Source organism: Canis lupus, chromosome 27, assembly GCF_011100685.1.
Source record: "Canis lupus familiaris isolate Mischka breed German Shepherd chromosome 27, alternate assembly UU_Cfam_GSD_1.0, whole genome shotgun sequence".
In the NCBI taxonomy this organism is placed as follows: domain Eukaryota; kingdom Metazoa; phylum Chordata; class Mammalia; order Carnivora; family Canidae; genus Canis; species Canis lupus.
The window spans coordinates 14667572-14686235 of record NC_049248.1 but is presented as its reverse complement, the minus strand read 5'-3'; the positions used below and the strand labels follow the sequence as shown (position 1 = coordinate 14686235).

Genomic DNA, 18664 nt, shown 5'->3' with positions numbered 1-18664 from the left:
GAGTCATCCTTATTCCTCTTTTCTTCTCACACTCCATCACCAGTTCAAAAGCAAATCTGATTTTTCTCACCATTTCCTCTGCTCTTCCCTGGTTCAGCTACCATGATTTCAGTTATCCCAACAATCTCCCGATTGCTCTCCCTCTCCTTCCCTTGCCCTTAACCCTCATAGTGATCAAATCATGTCACTTCTTTCCTCAGAATGGTCTGATATTTCTCTGACTCCAGTCAACATCTGTATACTCACCTTCATGGCTCTGCATGATCTCACCACCCTTTACTTAACTTTCCCCCTCCATACACTCTTTCCTTTGTTCTCTCTGCTCCAGCCACAATGGCTGCCTTGTGTTACTTAAACATGCCAAGTGCCTTTTTTCCTCAGGGCCTTTACATGTGCTCTTTCTTCTGTCTGAAACATTCTTTCCCCAAATAGTTAGATGACTCACTCCATTACCCACTTTGTGTCTCTGCCAGGATGATCAAGCCTTCCTTGATCACTCTTTTTAATGCAGTACTCCATGCCAGCCCTTCCAATCTCCTTTCCTCTGCTCTACTTTTCTCCATAGTACTTATCACCATATAATACACTATTTATTTACTTGTTTATTATTTAATATCTGCCTTCCTGTACTGGATTCTAAGGACAAAGCTTATCAGATGAGACTTTGCTCTGTTTATGTCTCTAGATCCTAAAGGAACCGGACACATTGTAGTTTCTCCAAAAGTATTGAATGAATTAATGAACAAAAAAGACTCACACCAGTACTGTTACTCAGTAATGAGCTCAAAGATATACACATAACAGTTATTAGTGAAAATATGTCACATAGATGAATGAAATGGGCTAAACCTATGAGAATTTTGTCTTGAACTCTAAAACTCACAGAAAAAAATATATATCCTTAATTTAACCTTTCTATAGTTTTTGTCTTTGTTCTGAGATTTTCTATGGAAGGAACCACTAATTACTGATGAATTATCCTTTAAGGGGCTTACATACAAGACTGGTACATCTATAGAGTAAGTGCCTTCGGTAAGAGCTACCAACATGACTACCACTTTAATATACCATCCCGACTGCCAGTGTGCAGCAGCGCTTTAGAAAGCATGTGCTAAAGAAGATCATTGAAATAATCCTTTGGATTGGAAATTAGGGTTCTGTGAGGTCAGTCTATTCTGTATCCAAATGTATTCCCTGCTATGTGCAGATTGCTTTCCTATCCCACACTGAAAAGTGGGTTTGGAACAGCTAGAAGAGAGTTGGTTAAGTTCTGTGCTTTTGCCAATATATGCATCAAATTTGTGCCAATTATTTCAAAATGAAACATAACAGATGACAATATAGTTTTAGAAAGTGTGTAAAACATATGCCAGTGAATTTTTAAAATGCTTTGGCTTATCTAATTAGAGGGACTAGTATTACATTTTTCATTTCTGTTCTCCCACACTTCTTATGGGACCCAAAATATTATTATTATCCAGAGAAAATGCTAGAAAAATCAAAATAAAAAAAATACTAATTGATAAATCACCACCAAATAATCCATAATTGACACTCAAATCACACTGCATGAGCCTTATCAACCATATATTCATCTTAGGGTCATGTATATAACAAATAAATGAACATGACAATAATTTGGTGAGCTTTTGTAATTTAAGAACAAAGGAAACAAAACATAAAGTATGAAGTGAAATCTTTTTATAAAATACTCTAGTAAGTGACATGGAAACTTTGTGTCTATAAATCTCTAGCTGTTAGATTTTAGTTTTGCTTGACAATTTTGAGAAAGTGCTAGCAAGAGAATATGCTTATGTCATTTGTGTTGAAAAGAAATAAAATTAGCAAAATGAATCTGAAGTATAACATTTCAATTTGAATAACTCAATGGATCTAGGATTATAAAGGCTAAGACAATAACACATGTAAGGTTATGAGTCTATGAAAAAATTTGAACACAATTTTATTTATTAATAGAGAATAATCAAGAGTTTGTGATTATATATAATAATATATATGAACTAAATATTCTTGTACAATGATGGGATGAGCACAGAGTGCTATACTCTATGTTGGCAAATTGAATTTAAATAAAACATTAAAACAATATTCTTGTACAATATGTAAAGTTAGGTAAATATGAGCAATTTTTAAAATTAGAAGTAAACTAAATACTAATGATGGAATATTAAATACTTGTCAATCTGAAGTCTGTGTCCAGGCCTAGGGTGTTGATGTAGGTCCGTGAAATCCGTCTTTACATTGCACACTTAAAAATATGTAAATAACACATTATTTTTAAAATGCTAGAAAAATAAAATAAAATAAAATGCTAGAATGAAGGTAATATATGGCTGAGCTGGAAGAAGAGTAAGAGAATACTAAAAAGGCAAAAATAACAACAGGGTTAAGAAGCTCTGAAACCTATTTATTATATAAAGAAGGTGGACAATCTTCCAATTTCAGCCCTGAGATGTAAAGAGCTTCTAACTCATCATTCCTATCCTTAAAACTAGAAGAGCTAAACAAACAAAATCAATTACTTTTCTTGGACTACTTGAAAAAATGAAGCTTCTGGGCAATCCACTATATCCTAAAATCTGGAGAGAGAAAAATATTGAAAATCATAGCCAAGATTAGCTTACTTGGACAAAAACTAACAGAACTGTGGACTGTAGACAACAGGCAAGAATAGATAAGAAATGTAAATGGAGATGGAAACTTTATGAAAGAATAAAAATGATATTCTGGAAATGGAAAACTATGTAAAAGAAATGAATTCCTTAGATAGATTCATCAGTAGACTGACACAGTTGAGGAAATAATCAGTAAACTTTCGTTGAAATTTCCTAGGCTGAAATGTGAAGAGAAAAAGCAGAATATCTAAGAAGTGTAGGATAATCCTAAAAGGTATAAAATAGGGTGCCTGGATGGCTCAGTCAGTTAAACATCTGCCTTCAGCCCAGGTCATGATTCCAGGGTCCTGGAATTGAACCCTACCCCACACTCCCACTCAGTGGGGAGCCTGCTTCTCCCTCTCCTTCAGCTGCTCCCCTTGTTTGTCTCTCTCTCTATGTCTCTGTCGAGTAAGTAAATAAAACCTTAAAAAAAGTATAAAATGCATATAGTTGGAACATCATAAGGAGAAGACAGAGAATGGAGAAGAAATATTTGAGAGAATGACTAAGAATATTTCAAAACAGTAACAGACACCAAAACTATGGTTCCAAAAATCTCAGAGAATACTGAGCAAGATGAATACCAAAAAAAATGTACACATAGATATATCATAATCTGAAAAAAACAAAAACAAAAACAAAAGCCAAAACCAAAGGGAGTATCTTGAAAGAAACTGGAATGGGGTGGGATCATCTTAGTTGTAGAGGAGTATAAGAATTATACAGTCCGCCTCTCATCAGAAACCAAGCACGAAGAGAATGTAGTGAAATATTTTAAATGTTGAAAAGAAAAATAACTCAACCAACCTAGAATTTTATATCAGAAAGGTTGTAAAAATAGAAATTATCCTTCACAAGTAAAGAAGTCAAGAAAGTCAAACAAAAATGGACAGAATTCATCACTAGCAGAGCTGCCCGGCAAGAAATACTCAAAGAAGTTCTTCCTAAAGAAGGAAAATAATACAGATCAGAAACTCAAATTTACATAAAAAAGGAATGCATTGCAGAACGAAGCCAAAAAAAAGAAGGCAAAATAAAATCTTTTATGTTTCTTATCCTTAATAGACCTAATGGATAACTATTATTATTTAAATTATTAATGGTAACTATGTATTGATAATTATAGCATTTGAATAAGTGAAATGAATGACATAATGACATATAAGAAATGAATGACTATTCTAAGAGATGAAAGGAAGGTATTGGGAATAACTTGATATAAAGTAACTTCCATAAAGCAGTATAGTATTATTTTAAAGTAGATTTGGTTGTAAATTTATATTGTAAGCTATAAAAAAACCACTAAAATTTTCTTAAAAAGAAGTAATTGATATGCTAACAATGAAGCAAAAATGAAATCATATAAAGTACTCAGTGAAACCCAGAGAAGCCAGATAAAGAGGGAAGAAAAAAGAAACAATAAATGCAACAGATAGAAAGTGATTACAAATATAGTAGATATTAATTTAACTATTTAAATAAACATTCGGAATGTGAATGATCTCCATAAACCAACTGAAGAGATTGTCAGGATGGATAAGAAAACAAAAACAACTATTGGTAGTCTACAAAAACTATTATATGCCACAAGCAAGTGGAGTTTAGCCCAGTATACAAGGCTAGTTCAACATTCAAAGACCAGTTAATGTATTCATCCTATCACATGAACAGGCAGGAGAAGAAAAAAAAATGACATGATCATAATAATGGATGCAAAAAAAAAGGCATTTGACAAAATCTAACACCCAGTTAAGATGAAAACTGTTAGCAAACTAGGAATAGAGAGGAACTTTCTCAATTTGACAAAGAACAGCTGAAAAACCTATAGCTAATGTTATAATTAATAATGAGAAGCTAGAAAGTTCTCCACTAAGATCAGGAACAAGGATAGGGTGGCCCATTCACCACTCCTTTACAACGTGTGGATATGGGAAAACTGACCCTAAAGTTACAGGAAGAGGCAAAAGACCTGGAATAGCCAACACAATATTGAAAGAAAAGAACAAAGTTGGAAGACTGACAGTACCTGACTTTCCAAGGTATACTGTAAGCCACAATAATCAAGACTGTGTGGTATTGTCAAAAGAATTCACAAATAGATCTATGGAACAGATAGAGCAGAAATAGACCCACATAAATTATGTCAAGTATCTTTGACAAAGGAGTAAAGGGAATACAATGAAGCAAAGATAAGTCTTTTAGACAAATGGTGCTAGAACAACCAGACATCCACATGCAAAAAAAATGAATCTTGATACAGATCTTATACTCTTCACAAAAATTAAGTCAAAATGTATCATAGAACTAAATACAAAATACAGAACTATGAAACGCATAGAAGATAATGCAGGAGAAAAATTAGGTGAACTAGGGAAAGGCAGTGACTTTTTAGATATACCACTAAAGGCATGACCCATAAAAGAAATGACTGATAAGCTGAACTTCTTCAAAATTAAAACTTCTGCTCTGAGAAAGACATTGTCAAGAGAATGAAAAGACAAGCCCCAGACTGGGAGAAAATATTTGCAAAGGACATTTTGATAAAGAATAATTATCCAGAATATACAAAGGACTTTTAAAACTCAAAAATAAGAAAAATAACCCAGTTAAAAAATGAATAAAATATCTGAATAGATACCTCACCAAAGAAGATATACAGATGCCAAATGAATATGGAAAAAGATGCTGCACATATGTCATTACAGAATTTAAAATGCAAACAACAATGAGATACCACTATACACCTATTAGAATGAACAAAATCAAAATACTGGCAACACCAAATGTGATATATGGATGTGAAGCAACAGGAGCACTCATTCGTTGCTGGTGGGAATGCAAAATTACATAGCCACTTTAGAAGACAGTTTGATGGTTTCTTACAAAACTCAACATACTCTTAAAATAAATACAATCCAGCACTCACCCTTCTTAGTATTTACCCGGGTGAGATGAAAACTTATGTCCATACAAAACCTTCACATGGTTGTTTATAGCTGCTTTACTGACAATTGCCAAAATTTGGAAGCAACCAATGTCCCTTAAATAACTGAGTGGATAAATAAACTGTGCTATATGCAGACTATGAAATAGTATTCAGTACTAAAAAGAAATGCTGTATAAAGCCATGAGAAGACATAGTGAGACCATAAATGCGTATTACTAAGTGAAAAAAGCCACCTGAGAAGGCTGCATATTATATGATTCCAACTATATACTATTCTGGGAAAAGGCAAAACTACAGAGACAAGAAAAAGAATAGTGATTGCCAGGATTTATGAGGGAGGAAGGGATAAAAGGGCAGAAAATACAAAACTGCTCTAAAATAATTTTTTTTAAATGGGCAAAAGATCTGAACAGACACCTTGCCAAAGAAGATATATGGATGGCAAAAAAAAATCAAGTGAAAGGATTATCAATATCATTTATCACTAGAGAACTACAACAAATGAACAAACAAATCAACAGCAGTGAGAAAATACTGCACACCTGCTTGAATGGCAAAAAAAAAATTAAAACAACAAAACAAAATTGATAATACTAACTGCTTTCAAAACTAGGGAGCAACAGGAACTCTCATTTATTATTTGTGGAAATGCAGAATGGGACAGCCGCTTTGGAAAACAGTTTTTCAGTTTTTTATAAAGTTAAACACAATTTAATAATAATCCAACAATTGTGCTCTTACATATTTACCCAACTATCTGATAACTTATATCTATATACATACCCTCATGTGAATGTTTATAGCCGAAACATAATTGCCAAAAATTGAAAGCGTCCAAGATGTTCTTCAATTGCTGACCAGATAAACAAGTTGTGGTATACAATGGATTATTCAGCAATAAACAGAAATAAGTTCTTGAGCCAGGACAGGACATAGAAAAACCTTAAATGCATATTGCTACGTGCAAGTCAGATTGAAAATGCCACATAATGTCTACTCCCAATTATGTCTTGACACGTTGACTACTGGAGAGGAGTGAAGGAGGAGTCATCCATTGGGTTTCACTTTTTTTTTTTTTTCTCTATAGTACTGGAATTGGTCCCATCTTAATCCTCCTGTCTCTAGCCTTGCCTTCATCACCCTTGTTCATCTTGGCATGGAAACAGCAGTGCCCCTTATAAAATGAAAAGATGATCATGGCATCTTTATGTTTATAATACTTTAGTGGCTGTCATTGTAAGCATAATTTGGTATTTCTTAGTTTGGCTTATCAACACTTCAGAATGTGGATAATTTTCTAATCCAATCTCTCACAATTCCTCTGTAGTTCTCCATTTACACTGTGGCTTTTTAAATTCCCTTTTATGTTGTTGTTTAATGAGGTTATAAAGCTAGCAGTAGGATTGGTATTGGGGCTGCAAGTAGAGACACTCTATTGCTAGCAGTAACCCCCTCTGGGCTAGAGTCATAGCCACAGCCTATTACATCTGTATGTGCCCAGATATCCAGGAAGCAAACTGAGTCTGGGGCAGGGGTATACATGAGCAGAGTAACTGGTAAGTTCCCTGATCCTTTATAAAAGAAAGCGATTATATGAGATACTTCTCTGTTTCCCTGGGATACTTAGTGACTCTGAATCACTTTTATGTCACATCAAAGTCCAGATGTTTTCAGTTGCCAGTTTCTCGTGTTCTTTAGCAAAATAAGCATAGAAAATATTCAGACATTAACACCGTATATGTTTCCTCTTTTAGAAAAAAGCAAAGTTAAAAAATACAAATTCATATCCAGATTTCTTGAAAATTTAAAAAAACACACCAATACAGTACAGATAATTCTGTTTAAATATAATGCTTTGGTATAAAATATTATTTTAATAAAAACATATTAAATTAAAAATTATTAAGTTAAAAACTCTGGTTTGGAAAATTTAGTAATTTCTTCTTTTAGAGAGAGAGAAAGTGGTCAAACGGGGTGCGAGAGAGGTAAGGAGGGCCAGAAGGTGAGAGAGAGAATCTTAAGCAGCCTCCCAGCCCAGTGCAGAGCCCAATGGGGCTCAATCCCCTGACCCTGAGATCATGACCTGAGCTGAATTCAAGAGTCAGATGCTTAACCTACCAAGCCATCTTGGTTCTTCTAGTAAAACATCACTCTTATTCTTAAACATCACTTGTAATTAAAATGAATAATAATTTTCAATTTACATAAACTGGTTTGAATTCTTGGGCACAGAATCCATAACTTTATTAATCTCTATACAAACAAAGGATAAAGCCAAATCAATTGATTACCATATTCCAAGTTTAATTCCTCTTATTTCTATTTTCAATTTAAATTCAGGAATAATTTGTTGTTATTCAGTCATACAAGTTAATTTTTAAATTTAAAACAAAATATTTTTGATTTTACATTCTTTCTAAGCATCCCCTAACCTCTGCTCCCTATCAAACATATTAGGAATTACAAGTCAGGGTTCTGCCATTTTTCCCATTCTCATTTGTCATTCTAAATTCCAGTTTTCATATCAAATTAACCTTTACCTTACCAACTCTTAGGACTTAGCATGCGCTGAAGCTAGACTTTCAGGCTATTTTCAGAGACAAGTGTTTGCTTTATTAATTCTTAGAGATTATAGCACTTATCCTTAATAAATTCCTTGTGAAGAGAACTGACATTTTTCCTGTAACTCTGTCTCTCAGTGATATTTTTGTCAGAATGCAGGACAAGTCAAAATTTTCAGGCTTAAACCTAATAATTTAAAAGCAATCCCTAGACGCCCATGTGGAACTAATTTACTTCTCATTTTAACTTGTGGCATTACAAAGCACTCACTTTTATATTGCCCTAATTTTAAATTTCCATTAAATTACTCCATTTCTGTGTTTTTATATGGCTTAAGAGTTTTTATGTCAAATTATTTTGACCTTCCCAGGGAGCAGAGCAAGGAGCGGGGGTAGCGTCAGAGATGGACTGCTTCAGAAACTACAGCTATATGAACAAATTTTTGTCCCTTGGCTTGAACCATCAACTTTTTTAGTTTAGCTGGAAATTTTGAGGGGTTGAGATAGGGGAAAACTAAAAAGGAAACTAAAAAGATCACCATAGGATGAGAATGAACATAGAGTTTTGTGCTAACTTCTCTTTTCTTACTTTAAACTGCCTATATGGGACACCTTAACCATGGCCATTGCATTTACTAATCACTACAAAGTGTCACTAGGGCAAAGATCACTTCTTCCAGCTTCAGGAGGGTGATGTCAGCTGCCTATATGTCAAGCAGTGCCTGGGACATGATAGATATTTAATGAGCATATGTTTAATGTGTGATAGATGAGTAGATGAATGGAAGGATAGAGGATAGATGGATGGACAGATGGATAGATGGAACTTCTCTATCTGGATATTCTCATTAATGTCTCTTGTTCCACTTGCTCAAACCTAACCTGACTTGCTCTTTCCCCCCCCCCCCCCTTCACTTGCTCCTATTTCATTATATTCTGTCTCAGAGAATATGCTACCCCAGACTTTTATGCCCTATGGACTAATTTCTCTGTCTCACTCTGCAACTAAACAATGAACAATTTCCATAAGTAACCAGTTCATATTAAGCCATCCCCCTACTCAGATTGCTGTGTGTTCATAGATTTCAGAGTAAAATCTGAGCTCTTAAAGGTGACATAGGAGCACCTTCCTGGTCTGATTTCTGAAGAAGCTCACAACTTACCCTCCACAAAACTCTACCCTCAGACCACTCAACCTACCTTGAACCACATGTGGTTCTAGACCAGGCTCTTCCACTTCTAGGCCTTTGAACATTCCTCTTTGCTTGGAATGCCCTTCCTACATTCATGAGTTTCAACTCATCTAAGACCCAGCTCAAAATTTAGTTCTTTTTTTTTTTTTTAAGATTTTATTTATTCATAGAGACAGAGAGGGAGAGAGAGAGAGGCAGAGACACAGGCAGAGGGAGAAGCAGGCATCATACAGAGAGCCTGACGCGGGACTCCATCCAGTGTCTCCAGGATCACGCCCTGGGCTGCAGGCGGCGCTAAACCGCTGTGCCACCGGGGCTGCCCTCAAAATTTAGTTCTAATGTGAAGTCATTTCTAATATCTTGCTTAGGGGATCCTCTCGGCCTTGTTTTCTTTGGTGCCTAGCATGTGCTCGGTAAATATTTATCAATTAAATGGATATGTGTAGAACTCATAGGGGAGGAGGGAGAAGAGAAAGATTTAGTAACAAAGACAAGTGGAAAATTATTAAATTTAGATATCAGTATTTCTGAAATCTGAATTCCATGTCCATATCTTTGCTCCAAGCCCCTCTCTTTAAGATCTGACATTTTAAATCACACTGTTTGCTGTATGATTTTTGACATTTCCTTTGTAGTCTAGCTCCTCAGTTCAGAAAAGGCTTTTAGCCCCATCCACTGTGGGTCCTGAGATTCCAAACTGGCACATTCTTGGTCTCAGCTGTCACGGACAGTTCTTAAGCCAAAACTTCAAAGAGCTGTCCTGGCCCCCACATGATGTGACTACTAGACCAAGGCTCAGTCTATAATTCACTTTGATTTTAGGCACAACAGCCCATATTTCTTAGAGGAGGCTAGAGTAATCATAGAAAAGAGAGGACCGGGACACCTGGGTGGCTCAGGGGTTGAGCACCTGCCCCTGGCTCAGGGCATGATCCACGGTCTCAGGATCGAGTCCCACATCAGGCTTTGCCTGGAACCTGCTTCTCCCTCTGCCTACATCTCTGCCTTTCTCTCTCTGTGTCTTTCATGAATAAATAAATAAAATCTTAAAAAAAAAAAAAGAAAAGAGAGGACTGCTAAAAAGAACATGAACTTGAGGGTTGGTGGTTGAGGAAAGACCCAGGAATAAGATATGAAGGACCATAAGTATTGGACTCCAGAAATGGGAGAACAGGGAAATTTGATGTATAGTATTTTTTTTTGAGTCCTGATTTAACAGAAGGATGATATACCTAGGTGACAAAGGGAAGGAGGTGAAACTGAACTTCCTCTTGTATTTTAGGTAAGCCTTCTGGTTTGCAGTCTCTAAGATGGAACAGAAGCAGTTATAGGCTTGATCCTTGAGACAAACTACTTAGATTTTGTCTGTTACATTTTCTCTTCCAGAAAACACAAGATTTTTTTTTTCATTTTATTTTGTTTTTTTCTCTCTGATGCACTAAAGTCAGTTGGACTCACCTCCGTCTGGCTTTCATCCTTTTGCCCAGACATCATAATAGGACTTAAATTAGATAATATTCTACCTATAGATCTTTTTATTTTTCCTGAAACATACAAAGGCACAGACTCTCATCTCCTCAAGAATAGAAACTGTATCTTGTTTTCTTCCCTGTTTCCTTCACTGCCTAAAATGGTTCCTGACATTCTGGGTTTCCTCGTCGTTGTTGAAAGAATGAACTTGCAAATGTCTGAGGAAACGAGTAGGAAGCAGTTGCTTATCATGTTCTACCCTACATCTATATCATTATACACTTGTTTTCCTCCTTTGCTGCATCCTTAAAGACCTGCTTCAGAGAAAAACAAAAATCTTATTTATATAAGAGTTTCCTTTTTGAAATTCATATTCTCTTTCTGTGTTGCCATGGTTTCTGGTCATGGATATTCCCTCCACCAAGGATGAAGAAATCTAGTGATGAACAAAAAAATGTGCTTTTCCAAAGCATGCCTCTTCATAGGAAGTATGCTCACTTTGAAAACAATGTCAACCATTCAGAATTAGATCATATCCAGAGAAATACTAAAATATAGTGGTATGTATTGAATATTGGAAAAAACAGGAGGTTTAAAGGAAACAAACACGGGTTTAATCTCAGTTCTGTCACTTTACTGCTTTGTAAAATAGACAAGTTTATTTACTTCTTGGTTCAGGTCTCTTACATGTAAAGTTGGAGCCTTAATTCCTACTTTTAAGAATGTTGTGAGACATAAATAAGCTTGTGGTCAGGATTCAATACAAACTGCCCTTCTGATATTTAGCGTGTCAGAATTCCCAATCATGTTTTGATTTAAAACAGAACTAAAATCTCCCTGATCATATTTTTGCAGAGTATATACACTTTTAATCCAACAACTAATGTCATTTAGTAAGTGGATTCTTGGTTCCATAAATTTAATTTATTTATCAATAAACTATCTCTGCAAACATAGAGTACAATTCCCTCTGTTTTCTGTACGTATGTTTATTTCTACTTTTGTGAAGCTTTTTACCACTGCAGTGTTGGAGTTAAACCTGAGGCTGCTATCAGTATGAGATCAGGGATAGTGGTTCTTCTCTGGCCTAGGAGAAGAGGCATCATGGATCATGCCCTTCTCTGTCTGTCAGGTTTGTGATGGGCATCTGCACTAGGCACTGGACCTGAGAAGGGTGATATATATTCAGTAGAAGGTACTTGAAAGAACACGTTATCTTTAAATGATAAAGACACCCTAGCGTACAGACAATGGTAATATGGAAGCCAAATAATTTATCTAGTTTTTAATTGTTTTCTCATTTGTTTCTCAAATATTTATTGAGCCTGTTTAATGGTATCAGGTGATGTGCCAGCCACTGGAGATAAAGATGAACAAGGCTTAATCTACAGCCTCAGAATTTGTAAGACACATAGAAATGTAAATTAATATCTATAAAACAGTTGTACATGCTCTATAATAGGGAAGAAACAAACAAGTTCATGTCAGGTAGGGAGTGATTGATGGTTTGGGAAGGTCAGTGATTGACAGTTTAAAGGGGAGGTGGTGCCTCACTAGTTACACAGTTAGAAATGCTATGTGGTGAATAGTAACTCCATCTATGAGTCTATTCCATTCTTTGTTTTTTTTTTTTTTTTTAAGATTGTATTTTTTATTCAGGAGAGACACACAGAGAGAGGCAGAGATATAGGCAGAGGGCTAAGCAGGCTCCCTATGGGGAGCGTGATGTGGGACTCTATCCCAGGACCCCAGGATCACAACCTGGGCCAAAGGTAGACGCTCAACTGCTAAGCCACCTAGGTGCCCCGAGTCTATTCCATTCTAAATACATCTTTCTTTTCCTCTTTGATTCAGTTCTATATCACCTGCTTAACATGTGGACTAGTTTTTAGCTTATTTGGATGTTTAAGGGTACATAGTTTTAAAAAAGAAATGAGCCTGGAAGTATTTATGGAACACCCAAAAGAAGTTATGATCTTTGCATTATATAAAATAATAATAATGATAAGCTCTAAAAGACACCTTAGAAACATACAGTCAACTACAATAAAATGATGAAGCAAAATTGTATCATGAGGATGACTACATTGTCTTCTGTATGTTTTTATACACCATGGATTACAGAATAAAAAGAACAGTATTAGTGCTCTACATTAAGTCTATTAAAGAAACTCATGAATGTTCAGAAGTTTATATCGGAGACATTTCAAGCTTTATTTTTCCTAGAGACATTTCAGACTTTATTTTTTTTTTTTGCCAGGTCTTTGATTCTTTTCTTTTGTAATAAAAGCAGTGTTTGTGATCACACAATATATTTTCTTCAAAATGCATCCTCTATGTAAAGTACAAACAATTTCACCCCCAAAGTTTTCAAGTTAAGAGTTTAATAACCATGGAGGATCATATCAGCAGGACTCAAAAGCTGTCCAGTAACAAATTCCTCATCTGTAGAAAGAGGGGATTCCACTAAATGAGTTAGGGTGGGGCACTGAAAGTTGAGCAAACATTCCAGAAAGAAATGTAAATAATCTGAGCTTCGGTTTCTTCATTGATGCACACAGATACATATCCATAGGCATATACACATATACATATACACTGTGCTATAAGGCAGTGAAGGGTAAAGACACATAGTTGGCTCTTGAACAATGTGGAGGTTAAGGACACCAACCTCCCATACAATTAAAAACCCATGTATAACTTTTGATTCCCCCAAAACTTAATAGCCTACTGTTGACCAGAAGTCTTACTGATACCATTAAGTCAATTAACACATATTTTGTATGTTATGTATTATATACTGTATTCCTATAATAAAGTAAGCTAGAGAAAAGAAAGTGTCACTAGAAAAATCATGAGGAAAAGAAAATATATTTATGGTGTTGTACAGTATTTATTTAAAAAATGTGCATACAAATAGACCCAGACATTTCAAACCTATGTTGGTCAAGGACCAAGTACGTATGTAAAGTTAAGGTAAAGCATCTGACCTAACGGTGCACACTCACCAAATGAAGGTGGGTAGCAAAGCTAGTGATAGTGCATTACGTTTAAATGCTTTCCCATCATAATTTTTATGATTCTGCTTACACTGATGTGTTTATTGAAGTGAGAAAACAGTTCCCAAATGGTATTAAACTCTCTCATCTTTCTCCTTTTCATTATTTTTCAAATCCTTTATCTATTGTGACATTTTACCTATAGTTTATAAAATTCAACCTGAAACCAATGTACTGTTGATTTGGCCACCCATGCAGGCTTGGGATTACACACCACTGCCTCTGTTTTCTAATGGCCAGGTAATTATACTGTACGTTCTGTAAAAAGGAAGAAAGGAGGAGGAGGGGGAAGAGAGCTACTCTCTCCTGGTCTGGCAGTCTAATTTTGAGAAGTTTCACATTTAGGATACTGGGTATGTTTATTATAATGTCTTCATGTAGTTTTCAAGCTTTAAGAATTCTATTGAATGTTGAAACATTTTGTTGTTAAAAAAATAGAAAAATGATTTGGATAACATGTTGTGAATATACTGGCAACCCGTGGTGGGCTATGCTTTTGCTAGTATTATCCACTTTTGCCTTCTTTCCCTTCAGCAGAAATAGTTGTGTTTTTTTTTTTTTTCCACAGAATAATTGAGACTCATTGCAACATAAATGTTCTGAACTTAGTAGACTCTTGTGGAAGGTCATTAAAGACTATCTCAAAGTTACTGGTCTTACAACTTAAAAGTAACTATGTTTTTCTATTATTATTTTTTTTATTGGAGAGAGTGAGAGCACAGAGAGAGAGCACAAGCAGGAGGCGTGCCAGAGGGAGACAGAATCAGAAGCAGACCCCCTGCTGAGCAGTGAGCCTAATGTGGGGCTTGATTGATCATTACCCTGAATTCATTACCTGAGCTGAAGGCAGACACTTAACTAACCAACTGAGCCACCCAGGTGCCCCAGGAACTATGTATTTTTTTATGAAGGTCCCAGAGGTTACAGAATGAAAACCATACACATCACTTAATACATATTCATAATAAGTTCTCATTATTATATGAATGTAGAAGACAACAAGCACCATCTTTGAGCAAATATTAAATCAAGGGTTTCACTGGGTGTGTTACCAGGATTACAGGCAGAATTCAAAAGGAATTTAGGTGAAGAACAGTGTTCTTTGAAGTACTCTTAATTGAAACAGAAATTGTTTTCCTGTCCTAAAACAATCTGAACTGGCTGTTTTAAACACAGTTAGTGGGCTTTTTCCAGCACAATCAGTTGACCACAGTTTCATAAGCACATTATAATTTTCTTATAATAAATATTCATTGTTGCATGCTGCTGAGTTTGGGGGTATATATTTGTTCAGCAGCAGTAGCTAATTGATAGAGAAAGGAACTGTTTCACAAAGGAGGTTATATTTGAACTAGATTTTGAAGAATGATTAGGATTTTATTTGTTAGATAAGGACCTTCAAGGCAGCAGGAACAACATGATTAGATGCATTCAGAGATGAACATGCATGATATTAAATAGTACAAACAATCTGGCAGGCTGATTTAAGCATAAGGAACACTACTGGAAGTGATTGAAATTCAGGTTGAGAAAGTGTGTGAGGATCAGGGGAAGCAAGGGAATCAACTCTGAGCCATAGGGTAGTATTGCTATCCATATATTATAGATGAGAAAGCTGAAGTTTGGAGAGGACAGGTAACTGGAAACTGCTTTAAGTGATAGAGCATTCAATATATATCAGTGAAATAAGAAAGTTCCCTTCAGACAAAAGGACTAGATTTTCACATTAAGGACACTTCTTCAAGAGACCTATAGAGAAGAATAATAACCACAAATATTTTGGGGACCATATATACTTAAGGATCTACAAAACAATTGTATTATAAACACTGTTAATTGGGTCACCTCAGGTTATTTTGTAAACCGTAGAAGTGAAAAATAATGGCATCACAAGAATTGTTTTAAGAACATGAGCCTGAAAAGTAATATTTGAAAGTTCTGTCAGAATCTCTCTTGAGTATATTTTTAAATTTTTTTGAGGCTATCATGTGTGTTAGTGTTCATTTACCTTGAAAAGTTCATTTCTTTCTGAAAGTTGGTTTACCATACAGATCATATTCAATCATGATTTTATTGATTTTTTTAAGATTTATATATTTATTTATTCATGAGAGACACAGAGAGAGAGAAAGAGAGAGAGAGAGAGGCAGAGACACAGGCAGAGGGAGAAGCAGGGAGCCTGACATGGGACTCGATCCCAGGTCTCCAGGATCAGGCCCTGGGCTGAAGGCAGGCACTAAACCACTGAGCCACCCAGGCTGCCCCTCAACCATGATTTTAAAATATGATTCTGATCATTAAAGTTGGTACTTTTGATATTTTCTTCTTGATAATGACATTGGAAATCATTTTGAATAACTCACCCAGACTTGTTAATTTTTAGAAATGGCATAATTATTTTAATATAGAAATGTTACCTTTTAGCATTTGCTTATAAATGAACTATCCGATGGAATTATTAAATTGATGTGCCATTAAATAATATTTCCTTGGATTAAATTCTACCTAGTGAATTTTCCATTTTGCTAGAAGGCAGCTTTCATAGATAATCATGAAATTCAGTTATAGTAATATAAAAATAAACCGTATATAATGCAGAGTTATTCAAGTAGGTAATACATTAAGCAAAATGTTCTTCTCTAACTTTTAGACAAGTTTGGCTTATTTAGTGGAAAGGTAGGTTTTCAAGGCAAAGGGAAGAAAATAAGATATTTCAGAATGCAGAAACTTACCTGCAACCAATTAAATATGTCAAACCTCAAAACTTCAGGGAAAACAAGATCTTATATCAGATTGCTAGCAAACATAAAGATTATCCATACCACCATTTTACATCAAGACTTTTGCTCAGGCTAGTTGGGATGAAGAGGAAAAGGTATTCAAAAGAAAATTAAATCAATTATGTATTAATCATTTAAAAAAACTACAGAAGTATAATTTGTAGGAGGATTATGAAGTACCCATTAGAAGGCATTGCAGATTATATATTTATATAAACTTTCAAGAAAAAGTTATGGAAACATGGCATGGTTCTGTTGTGAACTCTCTTGCTTTGTTTTTTCTGCTGCTTCTCTCAACCCCTGGTTGTTATCTAACTCTAAGAAGAGTGAGCTGTAACAAGGATTGATGTATCTTTTTCATCTATTCAACAAGTGTTTTGCAGTCTACTGTGTGCCAGACAATGTTCCCCATACTAGAAAACAGTGATAAACCAATTAAATGCCCTCAGGAATACAGATTCTAAAGAAAAAATCAAGTAAAATAATAATAACAATAAAATAGCTTTTCAGTTTTTTTATTATTACTATTATTACTAGTAGTGGTAGTAGTGATATTAACAGTACTAGTAGTAGTAGTAGATTTACGGAATGCATGACTGGGGGAGTGGCAGGAAATGACCTCACTTATTTACTGGACTAGTCCAAAGTCCTAAAATAGAACCTGATAGAGTAGTCACTCAATAAATATTTATCCAATGAGATAAAGTCAGGGAGCATTTGGGGAAAAGATGTGGCATGCGATGATTTAACAGAAGCATTGGCTGCTTTGTGGAGAATAGTTTGAGGGAGTTCTGGGAGTGCAGCTGAAGGATGAACACTACTGAGGAAGCAATTGTATTATCATTAACAGGTGAAATCATGTGATGAGAGTGGTAGTGGTGGAAGAGGTGAGACATGGCAAGACATATCCCATGTGAAAGTCATATTTCCTAAATAAAATTATAATCAAATTTGTGGGTAAATAATATTGAAGTTCTATGATTCCATCGGTAAATGGTGAATGTCACAAAAGTACCTCAGACACAATGTAAATAATAGAGCCTTTAACAGAAATCCCTTCCACAGATGTAAAGTTATTTTCATTCTTGAGACTAATAATTTTCAATTAAAATACTTTTGAAAGCTTAAAAATATAGACAATGTGCTTGTCTTTTCCATGAATAATCTGTGTGTGAGAGAAATAAAAACATGTCCTTCAAGAATAAACATAAGGCATGTCAATTCTTCAATGTGGTTTGGATGTTTTTTGCTGCATTTGAAATAGACTGAATTGGGGACGCCTGGGTGGCTCAGTTAGTTAAGCATCTGACTCTTGACTCTGGTTCAGGTCATGATCTCAAGGTCATGGGATCGAGTCCTGCATTGGGCTCCCCACTCAGTGGGAATCTGCTTGTCTTCCTCTACTCTCCCTCTGTCTCTCTGTCTCTCTCTCAAGTAAATAAATCAATCTTTTAAAATAAAAAACTAGCTCTGGGAAACAAACAAGGGGTGGTGGAAAGGGAGGTGGGCAGGGAGTGGGGGTGACTGGGTGATGGGCACTGAGGGGGGCACTTGATGGGATGAGCACTGGGTGTTATGCTATATGTTGGCAAATTGAACTCCAATAAAAAAAATAGAATGAACTTTAAAAGTATGATACTATTGTTAAAATGGCCATCAAATAATAATGTGTGTCTCTTAACAATATTAGAAATGTTTAGATTGATTTCAATGACAAAGCCTAGCAACGCTGCCCCATTGGAAGGTGGCTTTCTGCAACTGAACCAATAACTCAGCTTCTCAACAACAAACATGACATCTCAAAGGTCACCAGAATCCTGTTTATATTCATAGAACGGCTTCCTTAGTATCCAACCACAGAGCTAATTTACTCTAATGTGAGAAAAATTCTAACAAGCTTGTTAATATGGTTTATCGGTCTTGGGAATAATAAAAGTAACAAAGGAAGCATACAGATGGATTTGGAGGTGGTCTCA

At 35.4% G+C, this 18664-nt stretch overlaps 1 protein-coding gene across 5 annotated transcripts in view; it reads left to right on the top strand.

Annotated features, from left to right (window-relative positions):
* The window catches only part of RERG (RAS like estrogen regulated growth inhibitor), a 113152-nt gene that overhangs the window by 81415 nt on the left and 13073 nt on the right, over window positions 1-18664 (top strand). The window lies entirely within an intron of this gene.